Genomic DNA, 9,680 nt, shown 5'->3' with positions numbered 1-9,680 from the left:
ACGACTCCAATTACATACCAGTGTTTACTCTAACATATATGATCTACACATCATTTTAGCTCTTCACTAACAATGGAAATCACCAAATATCATGATCCTACCGTGCCTCTTATACAATTATCATGGTGCCGTCTTTTTTTTTAAATGAATTATACGCATCCGGGATTTTATTAATTATGCAGAAAATCAAAAGGTTCAAAAAAGGCCAACCCAAATCGGGTCAAGCCCAAAAAAATAAAATAAAAAACAGAAATTGAAAAACATCAAAAACAAATAATATTTTCCCAACTTTCCTAAATGATACCCTAAAACTTCGGGTTCTTCTCTTTATCTTCAGCTGTAATTTTCTTCGATCTTCACCTCCGGTGGTGTGAAAATGATGAAGAGACCACATGATGCTGCTTTGATGGTTAAATTTTTATTCACTCCTCTATGTGTGAATTTTTTCTTCCTTTCTCATCTCACTATCTTCAGGTAAAGCTTCAATCTTCTTAAATCTATTCATTTTTCCTTGTTTCTGACTCGATTGAACCTTTTTAACCTTTTTCTTGTTCTGCATGTACCAAGTTTGTGTTCGATCTATGTTGAATCGATCCTTACTTGAGCTCTTCGTGACATTTGTAGCTCGATCTGTGCTGAATGGACCTTTGCTTGAGCTCATTCTGACGTTTGCAGCTTCTTCTTCGTTTGTAAGTTCTACTCCTTCCGTAATTCGTGTTCCGTTACTGCAACTGGCTCCTTTTATATGTTGTGCTTGTTAATCACTTAAGTCGCCTTCTCTTTGTAGTTTGGACTCGCATAGATTTGATATTTGTCTATTTGAATGAACACTAGTTGATGCTAATACCACAAATAAAACATCTATGCAATCTATTTGGTCTAAAGTATTATTGATAATTTGATTATAAATGCTCCCTCTGTGATATTCCTGATGTTTGTTGCCAATTCCTGTGCTTGAAAGAATGTATGATCCTTTTCCATGCTCATTGTTGTTTTTGTGTTGCTGTTGTCTCCTCAATACTCTAGTTGTTAGCACTCTGAGCTTACAATTTCTTGTTGTTGTATGTTCTGGATTTTGTAGTTTAGAACCTGCAAAAAAATAAACAAAGTTAGTAAAAAATATCACCAAGTTCTCCGCCATATAGATTTTGAACTTGATGATAGACTTTCTCCCTTTGTCCTTTCTCCATCTTTCCAACCTATCCACCTTCATTTCATCAACTTTCTCCATTATTTTGTAGTCCTTATCCTCAAGTAAGGAATCTGAGTCTTATCACTATTGAGAATTTTTCTACACATTGATGTTAACTCCTGCAAGTTATGACACTAAAAAGAGACTTCATCTAAAGCGTGGTTAGCCAAAGCATCAGTTAGTTTATTTCCTTCTCTCAAAATATGACTAAAGGAGACAGTCATAGCACTTCTTAACTCCATAATCTCTTCAATCCAGCTAACAATTCCCCTCGGTGGTTTCCAACCTTCCTCTAGAATTTTATAAATCATTTCAGAGTCAGTTTGCACAATGATGTTATCCATTGCTATAGTTTTACAATATCTAAAAGCTTCCAAGATTGCCATCACCTCAGCATCTATATTTGTAGTAATGCATGCATCTACAGCTTGAGCATAAACCAAATTCTGATATGTATTCTTCAAACAAAACCCATAAGTTGTCCTACCTGGATTTCTCTTAGGCTCCATCTGTATTACACGACAACCATCCTGATGGTGGAAAATTCCATATAACCTGCGTAACTTTCAGCCTATTACTTCCTTCTTTTAGCATTTGCATCAAATCTTCCCATTTGTGTGGCACTTGTGTGATTGAGGGATTTCTAACCATCACCAGTCATTGTATAGTTGCAAAAACTAGGTATATGACTCTCCCAACTGATATTTTCCCTCCATGCTTAAATGCATTCATTCTCACCCATTATTCCCAAATAATGATAGCTAGAATAGCCTTGTAAATCATCTTTACTATCCGTTTAACTGGTGCAGTCCACCACTTTACAATTCTTTGTTGTAAAGTTAATCCATCCATGCCCAAACCTGCAATTAAAGAAAAATAGGACCAAGTCATGTTAGCTGCATAGATGTGGCAAACAAATGTTGAATTGTTTCTTCTTTTGGACTGGAACAACACCAACATTTGGATGCCATATTGCAGTGCATTTTCTTCAAAATATTATCCAAAGTGTTAGAGGTTGTGCATCCACCAAACAGTGTATGGGGGACCTGGTTGTGTACCAGTTCCCCTATGCAATGCACTACAAGAATCAACACAATATTTTTATATGAAAAACTCCTTGCTCAAGAGATTAAAAACAACGACCTACCCCAGTAGGCTTTCAACTCCACTAAGTAAGCAACTCTGGTTACAACTCTATTGTAAGCTAGGAATTAACTCCCATAACACCTCACCCTTACAATAACGCTTCTGAAACCCTCACATTTGACTACCCCTAGCCAAGCACACTAATACACCTGGACTCACCCCAGCCTAGTATAACACTTAAGGGCACCCTTTGAGAATTCACCACAGTGACTAACTCTAGCCATACACTAATACAACTAAGCTAACTCTAGTCTAGTGTACCACTCAAGAGCTTGTGGAAGCGACCTTGAGAATTAAGAACACCTACAGATGGCTTCTTTTTATAGAAGAGTAGGTTTACCGTTTAAGCACAAAAGAACAAAGAGTGAACAACCTAAGGGCCTAAAACATCTTCAGTTCTGGACCGGGTCTTTCGCGTTGCTGAGGCTCTATTCTTGAGGAACACCTTGAAAGGTGGAGACTTGCACATTGTATGGAGAAATTTTCAGATTGTGCAAGAATAAGTATTCTCTTGGAAGATGATGTCTTTATATGCGCGGAGAGAGAGAGATAGAGAGAGTAGATATGACCACTCATGAAATATGGACCGTTAATCAATCAGCCTTGCTGAGGTATTGCTATACAGCTGCATTGTACTTTTCAGCAGCACGCTTTACAGCTGTGGATTTGGACTTTCAGCTTCAGTGACCAAGACCTTTATCTGGAGGAACCTGGTTCCTTATCTGTTCTTCGAACAAGTTATAAGTACTAGATACACTGTCAGTAGCTCTACAGCTGCACTGTTGGTTGAGCAGGCTGGAGACCTGATCCCATCTGGTCCTTCTGAATCAACATAGCTTGTCTTCATATATGAGCAAATCCTGCGGGCATCTGATCCTTTAAGGAGCATGTTAGAAAAGCAACATATGAAACATCATAAGGTTAACCAAGTTCAGACAGGTGAACCTAATTGTATCGGATTCCTTAGGGTTTGTCATGTCATCAAAACATATTAGTTCTTGTCAATTTTTCCCTTTTTGATGATGATAAAGCTACATCCTTAGTTCATATATGAGCAAATCCTGACCAGATACCTCATTTGATCCCCATGAGACTCAGACCTCGAGATACATAGTAGTATTCTGGTTCTTTGAGTAAGGTTTTTCCAATCATCAAAATATGTCATGACATCAATTTCCACCTTTTTGATAATGATAAACTCATAGACAAAGTTTCCCCTGAGAACCAGATTCCCACTTGTCCCCTTGCGGATCAGTCCTTCACTGACCCAGCTTGCAGACCTCTTCCCCCCTTGACATTTCCCCCTGTCTTTCACACATGTCTCCCCTACATATAACAATTAGTCCCTTGAGTGAGATGTACGGAGAGAACAAATTGAAGACTGGGTCTCTATCTGGTTCTTCACATTTTGACAATCATCAAAACATAGAATACACTTTATTTCCCCCTTTTTGATGATGACAAACTTGTAGATGATGTTTCCCTTGAGAACCAGATCTATCATCATGGCATCAGCCAACTATCAATCGCAGATCTATCTCATAGCAACATGTTAATAGCAGCAACAACTAACTATCAATCCCCCACCTGGAATACTTCTCCCTTTTGGCATTATCGAAAAGAGTAAATACGGTAGCACAAGCAAAAAGAAGTTCAGCAACATTGACTCATGGCCGCTGGGGTAACACAACATAGGTAACACTCAATAACAAACAAGTTAAATAATATTGCATAGATCAAAGAAAATGCCCAATGTGATTTTAGCAGAACAACATTTAGCAGTGCCAAAAAAAAAGAATGTAATGATTAAACTACCATAAGCGCCATAGTCAATAGGGGTCAAAACATCCATAAAGGGTTTAGAACAGGGGGTTATATAAGATAGGAGATAGGAGGAAAGGAAATGAACTACTGGGAGGAAGGATCTTGTCAATGGATCAGCTTGAGGAGTTTGTTCATTCTCTCATTTGCAATTCGTTGGTCATGGACCAGGTACTTGTTTAGTTCCTCCACTTGTGCCTTCAGTTTTTCATTCTCTGCTCAGTGACTTAAAGGCACCAGGTTCCTCACCTCCCATTACACACTTTTGAATGTTAATATGTAGAGTCTTAGCTTTCTTCTCCTTTGACTCTACATTCTCTGCATCAGGTTCTTGTGCAGCAACCATTGTTGTCTTTCCAGGCCTAACTTTTTTGCCCTTTCAAAAAATAAAAAATAAAAAATGTACCATCAGCACCAGGTCCCTGTGCAAAGCCCTGTTGTCTTCATCTTAAGTGGAGTGTCTTCCACTTCCACCAAATTAACTGGTGCCACTTTCTCTTCATCTAACCAGTTCCCTCACCAGCTTTCACCTTTTTCAGTTCATCAACATATTCCCCCAGATTGGAGGTCCTTCGGCTTTGGGTTTGGTTCGAATGGATTTAGGAATTTTAGAGAAGAAGTTGTGTGTTTTGATAGAGTTTAGAAGTTACAGGCAGGAAGGCATTTTAATGACATGGCACTCTAGGCAGTTAAAAAAGACACTCAAGTACTGATGAGTCTACTGTACTCATTTTTCCACAAGATATAATAGTTGGAAACTTACTTCTCAACGAAACATTATTTATCCTTATCATCATCATGGTATAACTCTTAAATACATTATCAACACTGATCCCCTTTTGGCGACGTACATTTCTCTAGAAATTGCTAATGGTATTGCTTGAATGCTGTTACGGATACATGTGAAGAAATGATTAAAAGAACCGTACGTTTGCTGTGAACATTAGCTTGGTTTGAACATAGTCTGAAGTTATGTCCCCTCTTCTAATAGCTTGACATCATTATCTGAATCCTAACAGTTATCAAACCACGTAATAGAATCCTCTTATCATAACACTTCTTGCCACAATTTCAAATCTCTACACGCAAGTCATCTTACTTGAAAAAGCCTATGGTTATTCCAGGATTCCTTCCCAACACATCCTTTAACTATTCCACCTTAGCTTCCTTACTCATATTCGGCTCCTACTCTCTTTTCCCTTTCTCGGCTTGCTCTCGAGGCATTGCTATATCTAGACTAGTTACAATAGTTTTTGGCTTAATTGAGATTACCTTAAATCTACTACTTTTGACAACGACTTACCTTAAACCTTGGGTTGGGTTATTTTCCATCTCTCTCAATTAGCTCGTAATACCGAAGATGTATACTTCTTCTGTGCGCCATCGACGTGCCGAAGTGTAGTCCTCTTAAGGGCCTCTTAGAAGCTGAGTGGAGTTATTAAGGAAGCTTTGAATAGGTGTAGTCATTCTTTACTGATACTTAGAGAAATGAGGTACTCATTAAAAGATCTTGTTGCCTTAATTATGATAGGCACTTACCGCATATCCTTGAGGTACTGTTACACTCTCAATCATTTTACAATACCCAATAACCTCCTTACATAACATCGAAGTATCCATGCTCTGCTTATCAAAATTGTTATAACAGGTAGGTGTTTTGTTATTCTCTTCCTTTAGCCGCACATGTTTCGTATATTCAATATTCCCCAATCGTCTTTCCTTTAGCTTATCCATACTGTTTTCTCATCTCGCTTCCAATTATCATAGCATTCTACTCTCTTCTTCTTTGCTTATCATTTCCTCCCGTATCAATAGTAGCAAACCCTTATCACATAACCATCATTGGAAATTCTAGATTTCATGAAACTCCCTACTCTGTCTATTACCTCGTGGCGATTCTAAGGGCCCGTAAAGCCCAGGGGTCAAACTCTGACTCACTATTTTATATATGTATATATATATATATATATTCACACACCGAATACGCCTCCTCTCTGAGTTCTACGAAAATATATAAAGATTAGACAGCTTTTTCTTAATGTATAAACTTTCGTCGTAACGACTTGTCTCTTTTGGCTTCCTCATTATATAAGCATTCGATTCTTTCTAAACTTCTTGTTCAGTAGAAACATATTAATTTCTCTTCGTACCCTTATATCCTATTTTCATTAACTGGTCACACTACCTCTCTGTTCACTCTTCTCGACCCAAGGTTGTCTGCTACAATCTATTCACAATCCACTGCCAACTTCATCGCTTGTTGTCTGCTTCCAAGTCCTTTATATCAATCCATTCTTATATGTAAATACAACCATGGTCCTCCCTAAGTTTGGAGAAATTTTAGCAAAGTTTCCTCTATAATTCTTACTATTCTAAACCTGCACACAGCCATTCTTCCAACCTTAGTACTCCACCAAACAGGGCAATCAGAATAAAAAAACCACAAACTAGCAGAACTCACATCATATATATCTTATTATCCCATTCTTCCAACCTTAGTACTCTACCGAACATCCTATTATTATGCACATATATACTTTCTGATTCCTTTCTTCAATCATTAACAAGTGATTCTTACAGTTCTTCATTAACACTAACTTAGAAACCTTAGAAAACCATTCATGGTACAATTATTAAAAACAGAAAATCCTCACCTTGATCCTACTCTAGAGGTCCGGTACCCATCGACTAAACGGTAATTGGGGAGGTTCTTTGGCCTGTTGCCCCTCCCTGGGCTGCTCAACGACACCCATAGACTCTCCAAATGTACCAATTATGCTAATTCTTCTGGTGGACCAATCATTTTCATTTAATCCCTGCTCCGCAGATACCCTCATACTGAGGTCATTTGGGTTTCCCCTTGGCCTCACCGAAGGCCCTGCCTTATTGATTTGCTGAACCTAGGAATGAATTCCCATTACCTGATTACTCCCTATCTGCCCTACTGACTCTTCCTGAATCTTCGACGAATCTGTCTCTATAGAGGACACCTCATCCAATGGATCCGTCTCAATAGAGGGCATGTCCTCAGATGGATCTGTCTCATACGAATGACTCATTCTCGAAGCCCTTGTACCACTAATCTTTTTCCTATAGAAGTCATCTTTCAATTACAAAACAATCAAGGTTAGAGTTAAGAAATTCATATTCTATGACTCGGCTCTATAGCACGATCTAGAATAATAAGAATAAGTAACCATCCAAAATGTCCTGCAGCCTCCTGTTTATAAGTGTGGCGTGCAACACACCCATAAAGAGAACTCTACTAGACACGGCTTGTAGACAACCCTAGGACAGAACTGCTCTGATACCACTTTTGTCGCGGCCCAAACTGGAGGGCCATGACGGGCACCTGACCATGCTAGCCAAGTACCACCTGACATATATCTGTTACATAAACGTAAAAATAGGTAGGCCGATAGTGCTGTCGTGTGATGACCCACTGACTCATAGAAGACCATGACTGAATAAAATAGTATGTAAAGACACGACTTTGTAAACATGCTATCATATACATCTATACTACAACATGTGAATCAACAAGACTATGCAACGTCTGACTGTACATAACTGTCTACAAGCCTCTACTGGAATACATGACATAATGTGGTCAAGACAGAGCCCCGCCATAACCATGCATATGTATATATATGTAATCATGCTGACTCACGACAACTCCGGAACAAGTGGAGTGCAATAACACTGGCTGCTGAGCTGATATCCTACTGGACGGGTCACTAACTTGTATCTCAAGACTTGTGGGCATGCACGCAGCCCCCCAAGCAATGAGGTAGTTAGTACGAATACTGTACCGAGTATGTGAGGTATGGAAGACAGTATATAAGAAGCATAGAAACAATATGAGATAAGAGAATTAACCTGCAGGTTTGAATGACTCTGAGGGCGTAAACTAAGCATGCTTCCTTTAAATAAGAATCATATTTGTACATACTATTTATATAAGCCACTCAGGGGGATATGTCGTCAATATAGGCTACCCTTCCTTAATAGGACTCGGTGTGGAACTACCTGGCCACAATGGGACTCAGTGTGGAACTACCTGGCCACAATGGGACTCGGCATGAATACCCAGTTGATCAGTGGTTGCACGATTGGTGCCTACAAGGTCTACTATAGCGCGGTCGGTGTCATAAAATAGATGCATATATATAATGCATGAATGAGAATACAAGGAAACATTAAGACTCTGTCGGAGTGACGTAAAGTCGGTATACCTCTGATTACCATTACCGAGCTAACAACATGCACATATCTTAACTTGAAGGATCTATGACCATAAGAAAAGATCAATAATATCATAAGGATATAAATAACATAAGTTCTCTAGCATTTCCAAGAATGGAGTCATTATGGATATCGTTCGTTCGCTTGTTTCGTTCATATCATATGGGTCATGCCAAAAAGAAGAAAAGGTATAGCCTTAATACACCTTAACCTTGCTGTGTCCATAATACTTCTTGAGCAATCCATCAAACCATTCAATCCAATCTACACAACATAGAGAAGCTTCTAATCAAAGCTAAGTTTAACTCGTATATTAAGCTAGTAGCTTGTCTACGTGAATTCAGACAGCATCTCCCTGGTAACATTTACTTCCATCCAACTCAGCTCAATCCAATACAATAATACAACATCAACCATAATGCGTATTCAAGTTTCCATACTAAGTTAAATCAAAATCCATCTCATAGATTCTTTCAAAACAGCCCATATGCAAAACATCTTGTTTCTGCATGTTCTATTTCAAGTTTACTTCCAATCTTTTCAGTGAATCCTCATATTGTAACGACCCATATTGTCGTTACAGTGAATATTCCATTTTTTCCCTCGTTGACTGGTTCCAAAGTCTCGATAGAGCTTTTTTGACCCGAGGAGATAGTTGTCATGATTTCCTAGGCATCGTTTTGGGCTTTGAAATGTTTTCTAGAAAAATTTGGATTTAAGCGAAAACCATTTGACCGAGAGTTGAGTTTTGGGTGAACAGACTTTTTACGTAAATTCATCAATTTCGAGAGGTCCGGATTACCATTTGCGATTGATTGGTGGGGTTTGGTTCGGTTCCCAATACACCCGGTTGCGTTTTGGGACTCGGGTTGGAAAGTTGATAATTAGGCCATCAGGGGTTGACAAGGTTAACGAATCCACCGATGGAAATTCTGAGGCCATGAGTGTGTTCATAGAAAGTTTTTATGTATATTTGCCTATCTTGGATATCTCTATGGGGCCTCGGATGATTGTCAAATTTCGAAACAAAATCATGAAACTTGGTTCTTGGGATTCTGGTGTCTGGAGTCCGCTGGGGCGGCACCAGCACTGTTGCAGCGGTGGGATAGCCGATGCAGCGATAGTGTGTATTTTAGCCAGGACCGCCGTAGCGGTCTGCACAACTGCAGGGGCGGCACCGCTGGGGCAGCCATTTGACCACTGTAGTGGTGTTGACTGAGACTGACCCTACTTTATAAGTTTGAGACCCAAAAACCCTATTCAATATTCTATTTTC

The sequence above is a fragment of the Lycium barbarum genome, chromosome 10, assembly GCF_019175385.1.
Source record: "Lycium barbarum isolate Lr01 chromosome 10, ASM1917538v2, whole genome shotgun sequence".
NCBI classification, from domain to species: domain Eukaryota; kingdom Viridiplantae; phylum Streptophyta; class Magnoliopsida; order Solanales; family Solanaceae; genus Lycium; species Lycium barbarum.
This window is presented reverse-complemented; position numbering follows the sequence as displayed.